Raw genomic sequence first — 13080 nt, forward strand, 5'->3', positions numbered from 1 at the left:
TAATAAATAAATGCAAATAAAAATGCAAATTATTATATTTAGGATGAAAGAGAATTTTTTTTCAGGTTCTATGATATGTGGTCAATAATCAGCTAGCAATATTGCTACCTAGACAGCTATGTAATAAATCTGTTGCAAAATTCTAGAGTTGGCAATAGAAAAAAAGGTAAATATTAACAATACATTTTTGGTTGGCAATGGGAGATTTCACAAGACTCTGATAAACTGTGATCACCAACTAAAGTTTATGAACCAAATGAGTTGATTCTTAATATATTAAATATTATATCAGTAGATTTTGTTTAGAGGTTTCAGTCAAGAATTTGTTTTCTTAAAAAGGTATTACTATTGTTCCAACCTATTTAAAATCTAATCATAAAATCCAAAGAGTAAGTACAAAAAGTATCTATGTTAGAACACAATTTAGCAAATTTCCCTATGTAATTAATTTTATGGAATATTGCTGAGCTGGCATATTTCCTCTTCTAGCATTTTCTCCTGGGAATCTTGGAAAGATAGGATAGCTACATTTAATGCATGGCTACAATAATGAGTTTGGGTAAGTTTAATTAAGATAAAACAACATTAATTCAGTGAGTTGACTGTGAAGTTGGCAACACCTCTTTCTCTGTGCAGCCAAAGTCGTAATCTCATGTGTGTGTCTGTCAACTGGTTTAGAAAAACTGAATATGGGGAGTTTTCTTTTCAGGCTTCATTGAGAAAGGTGTACTTTTCTCTAGTTCAGGCAGTTTTTTTTTTTACTTAGGCAATTACTTCTAAACCTCTTGGGACCAGGTCCCATAGTCACTATCGCAACCTCATACCTACGTTGCTAGTCTAAAATCCAGATGCATAGAGCAACAAACAGTTCATGATTTTGCCACAGGATGGGGAACTTCTAACTTTTAACCTGAAGTCTCTATTGTTATCTTCCTTCTTTTTGGGTTACTTCCTGAATATCCCTCATCCTAAACCTTTAATAACTGGCAGAAAATGTTATTCAATGATCAGAGGGTGCGTTTCTTCCTAACCAAATATCAGCCACCTTTTTCTAAGGCACTTCCCACAATGTTTTTGACTAATTAGGCTTTATGATTACTATTTATCCAAGCACATTTTGCTAAGTTTGAATTGTCAAGAGGCCTTTGGATCCATCACTTGGATATGGAATTGAAGGGAGAACTGCCAATCGACTATGTATTGTTATGTTCAAAGGACTATGTTACTGATTATTGGAACACGTGAACCTGTTCAAACCACAGTCTATGAATAATTGGCACAAATATGACCTAGAATCTAGATTTGTAAAGACACATGGAAGGAATTAAGTCCACACTCATTCTCTTTTCGGGAACATCCTCAATGAGAGCCTTTGTAGATGAAACTTGCATTAGTCAGCCTTTACTGTAACATAGATTCCCAAAACACATATATTTATTTTAATATTGGTGGCTGTGGTTCTGCTGCACATGTCTTCTCATTCCAGGACAAAAGCTAAAAGTAGCCCAAAATTAAGACATGCTGGTTTGGTCTCAAAAGGAAAAAGCAAGAGAGAGGCAGGAAAGTCATGGTGACTCTTAAAACTTAGAGACTGCATAAAATTTTGCTACTCAAAATTTGATTTGATGACCAGGTGCTTCAACATCACTTGGAAATTTGTTAGAAATACAGCATCTGAAGGTCCCCTCTAGACCTACCGGAAATGAATCTTCATTTTAATGGGATCTTCAAGTAATTTGTAGACACAGTAAAGCAGGGGTCCCCAATCCTCAGCTACAGACCAGTACCGGTCTGTTGCCTGTTAGGAACTGGGCTGAACAGCAGGAGGTGAGTGGCGGGTGAGCAAGCGAAGTTTCGTCTGTATTTGCAACTGCTCCCCAGCACTAGTATCACCACTGCCTCAGCTCCACTCAGATCATCAGGAATTAGATTCTCACTGTAGCACTGGTCCCAGAAAGGTTGAGGACCGCTACATTAAAGTTTGAGAAACACTGGCATATATCACATCCCTTCATAATCATTGACCAAAGGACTCCATGTGGCCAAAGGCAATATGGATCAGGGAAGTACATACTCATAGGGAGATACTGCCAGTCACATGGCAGTGGGCAGGGATAAATAACCTTCTCTCAGGAAGGGAGCAAAAAAACTAAAAGCAATAATAACTGACAGCTTTTAAAGCTGCTACATATACCAAATGAGACCAATTATTTTGGGCGGCAGCTCATTTCAATTGTTGAACATATCTACCAATCTAGTTTTCATCCATTGATTCTACTTTGGTCTTCTGCAGAGAAGAAAGTATTTACTCTCTACTCCATATAACTTATATTCAATGAGTTAAATGTACTGCCTATGTTCTTAACTCATCTATTATCTAAGTTAAACAGACCTTTCTTCGGTGTTTTCCTTGAGTTGTCCAGCTTACTATCCTGATATTTCTGCTCAGTAAACAAGCTATTCAGGTTGGAAAAGCTAGAGTAGAATCTGACCATTAGTATCTGCTTTGAGAAGAATGGCGCTGTTTAATCTTTATCAGGACATTAGGTTTAAAACAATTGTGTCATTCTTGTTGGCTCCTACTGTGTTGATGCCTCTATCCTAGAGCTTTTTTATATCAGCTGCTGTCAAATCATTCTTTTTTCATTCTGTATCCAATCAATTGATTATTTGAAGTTAATATTAGGAATATATATTAATTCTGATAAATTAACCTTGAGATATTGAGTCATTCTTATAGGAACTGAAGATTTTAAAATTCCTGATTCCATTATTCTATAAAGTAAATATCCCACCAGTTCCAATTCATATATGGATATATATTATTTTCAATATCACCACACAGGTACATGTCATTAGAGGAACATTAATTTCTCTAGCTGATATGTACCTGCTTCTAGGGCCATCCATATTGCTCTGTGAAGAGACTTCTGGTGTCTGCCCTGGCCCAGATTTCAGACCTCTACAGTGATAATCTCCTTACAACAATGAATTCTGTATCAAAGGTATCTCTGTGTAACAGCCCCAAATCACTTTCTTTCAATTGCAGGGGATGGTCTCTATTCAAACAGAAGTTTCATAGAGTTCATGCTGTAAAGGAGTGGAAAATATAGCTGGGTTTAAATGCTCGCATAGTATCGTACTCTTTGTCACTGCATGGTGTAACTTCTAAAGTTGCCTGCTGCGAAGGACCAGCCTCTGTTGTGCAGTTAAGGTGCAGGCTCTTGTGTTTGGCCGGCTCACCCTGCCTACGAAACTTGGGTGGATTACCAAAGCTTTCTAAGTCTCAATTTCTTCTTCTGTAAAGTGGAAATCATAACTGAATTTACTTCATAAAATTGTTGTGTAGATTAAATAAAATAATACATGTAAAGCACTTAGTAGCACATGAGAAGTGTTCAATGTGTATTAGAAGCTATCATTATTATTATTAATAATAAATATATTCCTTTATTCCTTTATATATGACATAATAGTTAAGAGTACAGGCCTCAAAGCTAGGCCCACATTTGTTAACTGTGAGCCTTAGCTAACTGACTGACCCTTAGTTTCCTCATCTGTATAATAGAGATATTATTCTTATCATGAATGTTTCCTTCCTGGATCTACCTATTTGTGATGGTTTTCTCTAGTAAATATATAGAAAGTATAACATATATAGCAAATAGCACATGCTAAATTGCATGATTTATCTAGGGTTCATATTAACATTGCTATCCATGAAAATTGTCCTACACAAATCTCCATTTAATAAATATTTGCATATGACTGACTGCAGTGTGAATATACTATATGAATGGTTGGGGGAGATCAACAAGTTATGTTGAGTGAGTACTAAACCATTCATTCATTTAACACACATATTGAGAATCCACTGTGTGCCTGGCACTGTTTTAGGCTATGGTGCTATCACAGCAAATAAAAGACAAAGGTTTTATATATTTTACTCTGTGGCACTTTGGGCTTGAGAATATGCTGGTGAAACATAAAATTGGAAAGATGTGACTGGAAAATTTTTAGTATTGAGATGGTAAGATAGACTGTATGGGAGGTCAAGACGTTGGTTTCATTACAGGGAGGCCTGAGATATTGTTCTTTTGAGTCATGAATGGCTGCACCATGTTCCTTTAGCAGCTCAATTTTTGCTTCCCTGTTTCATTGCTACAATTGTGTCCCTGGCCCTGTCTATCTCCTTTGTCCATCATTCATGCTTATGGCACTTATTGAATTCTCACTGTGACTCAGATGTTTGCCTAAATTGTGTCTCTCCTTTGATACTTGATATTTTCATATGTGTGTGGAAGCGAAGGAGTGGGGAGAAAGAAAGAGAAAGAGAAGAGAGAGAGCAGCTTATCCATTTTAAGGTAGGTAATCATTGTTCGGAGGTAATCTATAAAACAAAGAGGAGGCTAAGATAATCATATAGTGTATATGCTGTTTTTGCTTATGTAATAACTATCTGAATAGCTTACAAAGAGTAATCTATTCTTAAAGTGCAAAATAAAGTGTATAGTACTACATGTTGATCATTTATATTCTTTTAGTGTATTGTGGGGAATGGAGTGGGGAGAAAATAGATTACAAGATAATGAGATTTTCATCTGAAAGCAGATGTGTAAGCTTCTGGTGAGTCAGGGATTAAAGGCTTTTCTTCTTGTTGCAGGTATAAAAAAATCCATGGTCAGTGAAAAGTCTGCACAGAGATGCTCTATTTGAGGGCAAGAGTTTTGGGCAAACACGCTTCATAATTATGACTCTATCTTCCTCTGATTTTGTCATATTCTTTCCCTCTAGCAGCATCTATTTCTCAAGTTAGTTTTCATTAATTTCTTTATGTCCTGGGGCATTGGGACATGATGTTCGAAGGTCCATTTAATCCTTGCTAGGAAAGTTAATAGTGCTGCTGACATCCCTATTGGTTACCCTGGTGTGTTTAATGGCAGTAACAAAAATACTGGATCGGCTGCTTTTCTCAATTCTGACCTCGTCAGCTCCTATACTTCCTTCTGATCCATCACAAAAGGGGTGAATCTTAAAAAGCCTTCTCTTTCTTTCCTAACCCATCTCTCCTCCCTCTGAACCTGAATAATACCCCTAAAAGGAAAAATCTGACATTTCCTTTTTTTTTTTTTTGGTGCCTCTTTCTTGCCTAAGTTTAAGCCCCCCTAAATGAATATGGTAGCATTTCCAAACATACACCATATCTTCATAAAGCTAAAACTCTGCCTATCTATAATCTTGAAATTGTGCCATGGAACTCACAGAAATCCCACAGGAAGTAATCAAGCCAAGCTTAATTTAACAAAAATAAGATAAAAAGGAGGGTGAGTGACTGTATATACTACAGCCAAATCTGTCATGTTGCCAGTCATCAGATATTTTCAGCATGGGCAAGTCTGCAAGCTCATTAAAAGTCTTATAAAAAATTATGGAATAAACCTACAGTCTTGGGCTTGGAATAGGTACAATCTTGAAAAGTCCTGAGATTCTTCTCCTGTTCTATAGTCGATAGCAGAGTCACAACTGGAGATGTCCCATCAGATCTATGAAAACTTAGTTGGTTCTCAAATTAAAAATTTAAAAACTCAAACTGTTCAGTGAAATGATTTAATTAGGGCCTTAGCTGGCTGAATTGGCTGATAACAAAAATATCTATCTCATAACTGATTTTTTTGAAGTTTGGTGACTAAGATTTGGATAGTTTTTAATACTAGAGGACATAAGTTTTTAAAGCAAAATTTTAGTTGGAACTCCAAGTCATCGACAAAGGGCTGCTCTTCCTGAAGTTTGGTCTCTACTGCTTCCCCGGATATACCCCAGGGCACATAGAAAGAACCCCAGGGCCCTGTAGACAACAGTTTGAAAGCTACTGTGCTAGGATTTAAATTTCTAAAAGGCTACATGGCCAAGAGGACAGGCTCTGAAGACAGATGAATTTAGGTTTTGATCCTAGCCTTGGGGCTTATTGGTCTTATAAACTTGGAAAGTCATTCAACTTTCCATGCTCTATTTTCTTTAGTTCTAAAATGAGGATGATAATATTATTAATATCATAGGTTTTAGGGATTAAATGAGATATTTTAGGGGTTCTTAACCTTTTTGGTGACATGGAACCCTTTGGTACAGTTGAAAATAACATTTTTCAATTTATAAAATAAAATATATAGAATTATAAAGAAAACCAATCATTTTAAAATAGTTATCAAAATATTAAAGATCATGTGACACAGTAATGAACATTATTCTTTACATATTAGATAACAAGATGTGATGAGGAATCTAATCATTTCAGTGTAGTGATGGACATAGACAAGAATTTCAAAGTATCTGTTGTAAATGTAAAGGAAATGTTAGTGATTTCTATTGAAGGAAATGTTAAATTTCCATTGAAAAAAGTGCTAAATTTCAATTAAAGGTTAGTGAAAATAAAGATGTATTTTTTTCCTGTTCAAATTTATAGATCCCTGAATTGGATTGGATTCTGAATTAAAAACCCTCATATTAGAGTGTTTATTACAGTATCTTATAGACTAGGGTTTAAGAGAAATTTATTGTTGTTATAATTATCATCACCATCATCATCACCATGTCATAATTTCAGAAAGTAGAAATATATATTTGGAATTATCAATTTAGCAATGTTTTAAGGTTCTTAGGCAGTACTAAAAATAACTAAGAAGTTGAATATTCACTAACAATATGGAATAGAATATGACATCATCAATTTTTAATGAAAACTTTACACAAGGATATTTTTTTATAACCAAAATATAAAGGCTTACAAATGTCAACAATTAAATGACCTGCTATCTCTAAAATTTTTAAATCTATATCTGCTTGACAATGTTTTTTTCTTTGTGGTTATAATCTTAGTATGTCATTGTTCCCATCTCATCACTCATCTCCACATTTTGTCACATTGAATAGATAAATATTTTGGCTTTAAAGACCATTTAAAATTATATAAACCTCTTCAGAAGCTTCTTGAAGAGGCAGCAATGGGAGAATTCTATGTGCAATACCCAAATATCCAGTAAAACGTCCTAAAATCTTTTCTTAACCATCTTGACCACAAAGACCTCAAAGACCCATTTATGGCCACTGCTCCCACCAGGGTGTTCTTTCTTCCCCTAGCTCTCCTTTGATACAACCTGCTCTCAACTACCTGACTTTTAAGTTTAGATTAATTTTGCCTGTTTTGTTCTTTTAGAAACATACAGTACTCTTTGAGTTTGGCTTAATTCACTCATCATGATTCTATGGCACATCCATATTAATTCATGTAATTAAAGTTATTAGCTGCTGAATGGCTTTTCATTGTGTGACCATAACACAATTTGTCCATTTTCTTTATGGGCATTTGGATATTTTCCAGTTTTGGGCCATTAAGAATAGTGCTGCTATGAATATAACAGTTCTGGGTGTTTGCCGAACATGTGAATGATTTCTGTTTTGCATTTACCTGTGAGTGGAATTATTAGGTCTGTTCATGTGAGCTAACACACAGTATGAAATTATCAAATCACACACATGAATCACAGAGCAAACTTTATCCCTTAGCAAACTTTACTAAATAATTCCAATTTGAAGGCAATTGAGAATTTCAGAAAGAGAAGAGAGGGGTTTAGGGCATCAAGGGTGGTTTCCCAGGTCCTGTCTTTCCTTGTCCGACATGTCCCTCTGGCCCAGAATAATAGATGAGATCTCCATGTTACATTTGTAGGGTCACTTCACACAGCAGGAGCATTTAAATTGTGAAGCCAGAGAGCTGAGGTGAGATCCTCCAGTGGGACTTTTCTCATTCATCCCGGGTTCCTTTAATATAGATCATCATTAACCAGGCCATCCTGCCAAGGATATTTCAGGTTCAAGGTCACTTCTTCCTGGCAAATAGAATTAGTCTATTTATCAGTTGGTCTAGCTATGAAGGAGATTATACTGGATGACCCCAAGCCTTTCTCCCAAGAGCTTCCTTTTGGTAAGAACAGTGAATGAAGGCTCAAAACTCAGTTGCTTTAGTAAGATCATGGCTATGTGTAGAGCCAGAGAGAAGATAATCAGGGAGATTGTTTCATAATCTATGTAAATGCCTAACCAATGTATCGTATACTTGAAGCTATTAAAAAATATACACACAAAAACAACTCAGTTGTTTTAACTTCTTCCTCTTAGCATGGGCAGCTATAATAGAAAGTGCCAGAGTTTTATACAATAGTTGTGGTAATTCATCTCTCAACAGTAGTATATGAGCATTCAGATTATTTTCCATTATTAATTTATTTTCCTTTTTATCATGATAATATCTAATGAAATCTCTGTGGTTTTAACTTGCATATCTGTGATGACTGATGAAGTTGCATACCTTTTCATGTCTTTATTGGCTTTTTGGATATCCTTTTAAAATATTTGTTCAGAAATTTTTGCCCATTTTCTACTGGGTTTGTGTGCCCTTTTATTGATCTTGTAGTTCTTTATATATTTGGAATAGATTTTTTTAAAAAAAGATATATGTGTTATAAATATCTGTCCATTGCATGTGCTGCCTTTATACTCCCTTATTAGTATTTCTGATGAACAGAAATTCTTAATATTATTATCCAGTTTTCTATGTCTTTTTAAAATATAAAGCTACCTACTAATGACCTTGCAGTTCTCTCAACCTATTATCCCTAATTAGGGAGATAAAGGACCCAGGGAAGCCTGAAAGAAGATGATGCCTTAGAAGGGAAGGAAGAGGAGAACTGTAATTGATTTTATTTCTACTTGGTCCATTTAACACAGCCATATAATTCACATTGTCACATCTCATGCTGACTGACCCTGTTGCTTTCTGACAGTGTTGGCATTAGAAGGCCTGAGAAGTTTTGGTTTACTGTGGCTCAGCAATATCTATTTGCTGGTTTCGGTGCAAGAAAATGTTACCTAATCCCTACTTTCCACATCAAATATGCAGAAACTGTGTGTGTGTGTGTGTGTGTGTGTGCACGCGCACTCCATACCCAACACTATAAGCAAGTACTTTCCATACCTGCTTTTGTTTCGTAGATACAAAAAGTTTTCAAAGACTTCAGAGGAAAATGGACTTCATCTCCAAGCTCCTTCTTCAGCCCCTTCTTAATGATTCACACGTTTGAGTAGGATAATCGTAAGAAGTTTGTCTGTAGTTTCTTTAAATATGTAACTGTGTATTTGGCATTGTGAGATATTTGGATTTTAACTATTTTAATAGGTATGTAATGCTATATCATTGTTTTAATTTGAAATTCTCTAGTAACAAATGATATTGAGCATATCAACATATACTTGTCATTTGTATATCTCCTTTGGTGAGATCTTTTGCCCCTTTTCTGATTGGGTTGTCTGTATTCTTATTGAGTTTTAAGAGTTGGGGCTGGAGTTGGATAATTGCTTTTTTCCCAAGTAGGCAAAGGATCTTATAATTTTTTTTTTTTCTCTTGGAGAGTGGCCCTTTGTTATGGAGAAAAACTCAGGACATATTTCAAAATTGTTACTGTTCCCCTACCTCTGCCAGAAAACTGAGGGTATTTTTCTTGGATCATCACTATGAGAACCAGGTGGGGTTCCTAGAAGTAAAACAAATGAAAATGTGTGGACCTCCCCAAGACTGGGCCCTCAGATGTCCTCTCTCTCTAGTCCATGCTCAGCCTCCAGCAATTCATCAAAATTACCATTTAAGTGTTTCCACCAGTTTATGGCCCTAGCGGCTTCTGCTCCAGGTAAACTGATCTCATCTGTGATTCTCTGTATTCGCCTTATCTCTCCAGACTTTGAGGTGGTGGTTGGCCTTGTGACCTCAATTCTCTGAGTCCAAGAAAAGTCCTTGTTTTTCAGCTTGTTTAGCTTTTTTCTTGTTGTAAGGACTAGAGTTACTACTTCTAAGCTTTTTAGATGTCAGAACTGAAACTGGAAGTTGAATATCTTTTTATAAATAAAAATATATAAAACTTTGTATTTTCTTCAGCATTGTGACTAGAATAAAATTTTCACTTTCTCAGTCCAGATGATTTTAAAATAAATAAAACTGAATATACTTAAAACTAAAGTAATAAAATTTTAATTATCCAAAGGCTCATTTTACTTATAGATTATAACTATGCCTGCTTACATTTTCCCCCAAATGTCTTTGATTTGGAACAATGCTCTTACTCAAATAAGACTTCCTAAGGTGGTTGGGAGTCGGGGGTGAAAAAAAAGGAGAAAAAATCAATACCCCCCCCCTTTTTTTTCTGTTAGAAACATACAGGTAAGAAGTGAGGAACAAGGTTGAAGCTAATAGAATGAAGTGTTGGGATTGTGGAAATGAATTATATTCTATCATTCCTCCATTAGTATCCCTAATTGAGTAGGCTATAGAAAAAACAGGAGTGGAAAGAGTTAGGTGGATGTTATTAAGGGAAAGAACTTGCAAAGTGTGAGATTTATTCTCGTCACCTTGTGAGAATTTTCCACTTCATTCACAATAGCTGTTTTCAAAGCCTTTATGTCATATTCATCATCAGAGAAGGCTTGTCCTATTCAAGATTTAACAATCTTCTAAAGACCCATTTCTGTGACAATTTGCTTCCACTAAAGAAGAAGGATTGTACATTAACATCTGAGATGTCGTCTGTCAGTTTCTATGAGTTATATCATGAGATCGTTGATTTTTTTTTTCTGTGGATTATCAGGTAATATCCTTGGAGTATTCTTTCTAAAGATCATAGTATAAGCTAATTTGGAAGGCAAGTAAAATGCTTTACAAACATTAATGCTTTATTGGCAAAGTATATCTGTATGACTTATATTAACAAGAAAGTATCATTCAGAACTTTTTTTTTCTAAAAGAACTCCACATGCCAGTTACCTATTGCTACTTTTTAAAACACCCCAATATTTAGTGGCATAAAATCACAATAATCTTTTATTATCTTTCATGATTTCTCAAAGCATGTCTGGACCTAAACAATCTGCCGACAGATGGCTCACTCAGATAGTTGGCAATTTGATGTGGCTATTGGTAGCAGCTTCTTCTGCTTGGATCTCTCCAGTGGGTAACTTTAGCATCCTCATGGCCTAGCGGCTGGCTTCCCTCCGAGTAAGCAATTTAAGAACCCAAACGTCCAAGGTGGAAGTTGTAGAGGCATTTATAATCTAGATTTGAAATTCAGAGTCATACTCACTACATTCTATTGGTCAACAGCAGGGTGATTGAGTGTGGGAGAGTGCTGAGTAAGGGGATAAATAGCAGGAGGTGTGGCTCATTAAGGTCAGTGTGAAGGCTGGCTGCTGCTGCAACATTCCCTGCTTGTTTTTAGAGGTATGAGATTATTTTGACATGTATATTTTTTAAAAGTCTTCCCCACAACAGTTCCGTAGATGTAAACCTATCTCTATTATTCACTGTTTTTTATACTTCTAAAATTGTTTCATTTTTCTATAGTTGCAGTAGCCTTGTGGGTTAAGTTATATTCTTTGTTCTCTTCAATATTTTTAAAAGTTTAAGTGGAAAAATATTTTTCTAACAGCAATATGAAAAGTTCGTCAGAGCCATCTACTAAATTCCGGTTCTGTGTCTGTAAGAATACAGTCTATGCATTTCCCTAGAGGTATTTGTGTGCAATAAGTTTCAGGGTTAGATACAGTCATATCAGGAGTTTTACAAAGTTAAACATGCTTTGTTTTGTTTTCTAGTTATATTCCTTCCCAGCATTAGTCTAATATGCTACGTGTACTGCTGATTTCTAAGAGGGGGATAGAATATGCAGCATTTCTCTACGTTATCGAATTATGGGACACTGCCTTAGGACATTTTGCATTGATGTTTTATGAAATATATTTTAGAAAGTGCTAAATATCTCATTCCACCCACTTGTTTAAAGTTTAGTATTACTAACAGTGTTAAGGTTTGAACCCTTCTCCATGCCTGCAATTCACTTCACCTTGATACAGCCAGCATGTTTTTCTTTCTTTTCTTATTTATTTTCAGAATGTTCTTTTAAAATGCAAATCTACTATCACCCAGCTGCATACAATCTTCAACTCTTCCAGGTTTTCTTAGGTTAAAGAACAATCTTCTTAATAAGATCGTGCATGGTCTGGCATCTTCATATGTGCCTCCTTTCTCCTCCCTCTGCACTCATTCACACTGACCTCCTCTCAATGTTTACTATACCCATAGCCCAGAGACACTGTGGGTTTGGTTCCAGACACCACCATAAAGCAAATCATAATCTTTTTGCTGTAGAAGGTCTTGCCTTCAATTTGTAAAAAAATGCAACCTCTGTAAAGTGCAATAAAGCAAAGTGCAATAATAGGAGGTATGCCTGTACTTGCTATGCTCTTCCCACCACAGGGATTTTACATTTTCTTCTGCCTAGAACCCTCTTACCTTCTCTCTATATCTCATTAATTCCAACTGACTCTTCAAATTCTAGCTCAAGAAATTTACTTACTTGAAATTTCCCTCACTAATACTACTCGGTCAGAGCCCCCACTTATGAGTATGTTCTACCCTTTGAAATACTTAATAATATTTACAATTTTGTATTCATTTGTGTTATTATTTGTTTACAATCTATCTCCCACAATAAAATTATAAGCTACGTGAAGGCAGACGTTTGGCCATCATTTAATTTAATTTTTTTTTTTTTTTTAGGCAAGGCAACCCTTGTTTGACCTAACAGATTACAAGGACCTTGTCAGCTTACAATCCCTTATTTTTTATTTTTATTTTTTGCCTATAGCACCTGGTCTTCCTAGGTGGTCTCCCATCCAAGTACTAACCAGACCCGACCCTGCTTAGCTTCCAAGACAGAATCAGGCTTGTTCAGGGTGGCATGGCTATAGACTTGACCATTTTAGATATGTTGTTCCAGAAATACTTTGTAAGTAAATTAATTATCAAATGCCCTTGAGGATTCTCCTTTCCTCTCAATTATATCATTTTGCAGCTTTGAGATGTTATCGTTTCATCCTTAAATCTCCACTGTCATCTTCCAGTAAATTTTCTTTATTCCAGTTTATCTGCTTTCTAGATCGTACAGAATACCACAGCCAGATTCCTCTTCTAAAACTACTATA

General features: G+C 35.6%; 1 pseudogene; it reads right to left on the reverse strand.

Moving 5' to 3' along the window:
* Positions 1-12734: 12734 nt before the first annotated feature.
* Positions 12735-12848, reverse strand: LOC112474981 (annotated as a pseudogene).
* Positions 12849-13080: the final 232 nt, after the last annotated feature.

Source organism: Pteropus alecto, unplaced genomic scaffold (assembly GCF_000325575.1).
Source record: "Pteropus alecto unplaced genomic scaffold, ASM32557v1 scaffold7, whole genome shotgun sequence".
Taxonomy (NCBI): Eukaryota; Metazoa; Chordata; class Mammalia; order Chiroptera; family Pteropodidae; genus Pteropus; species Pteropus alecto.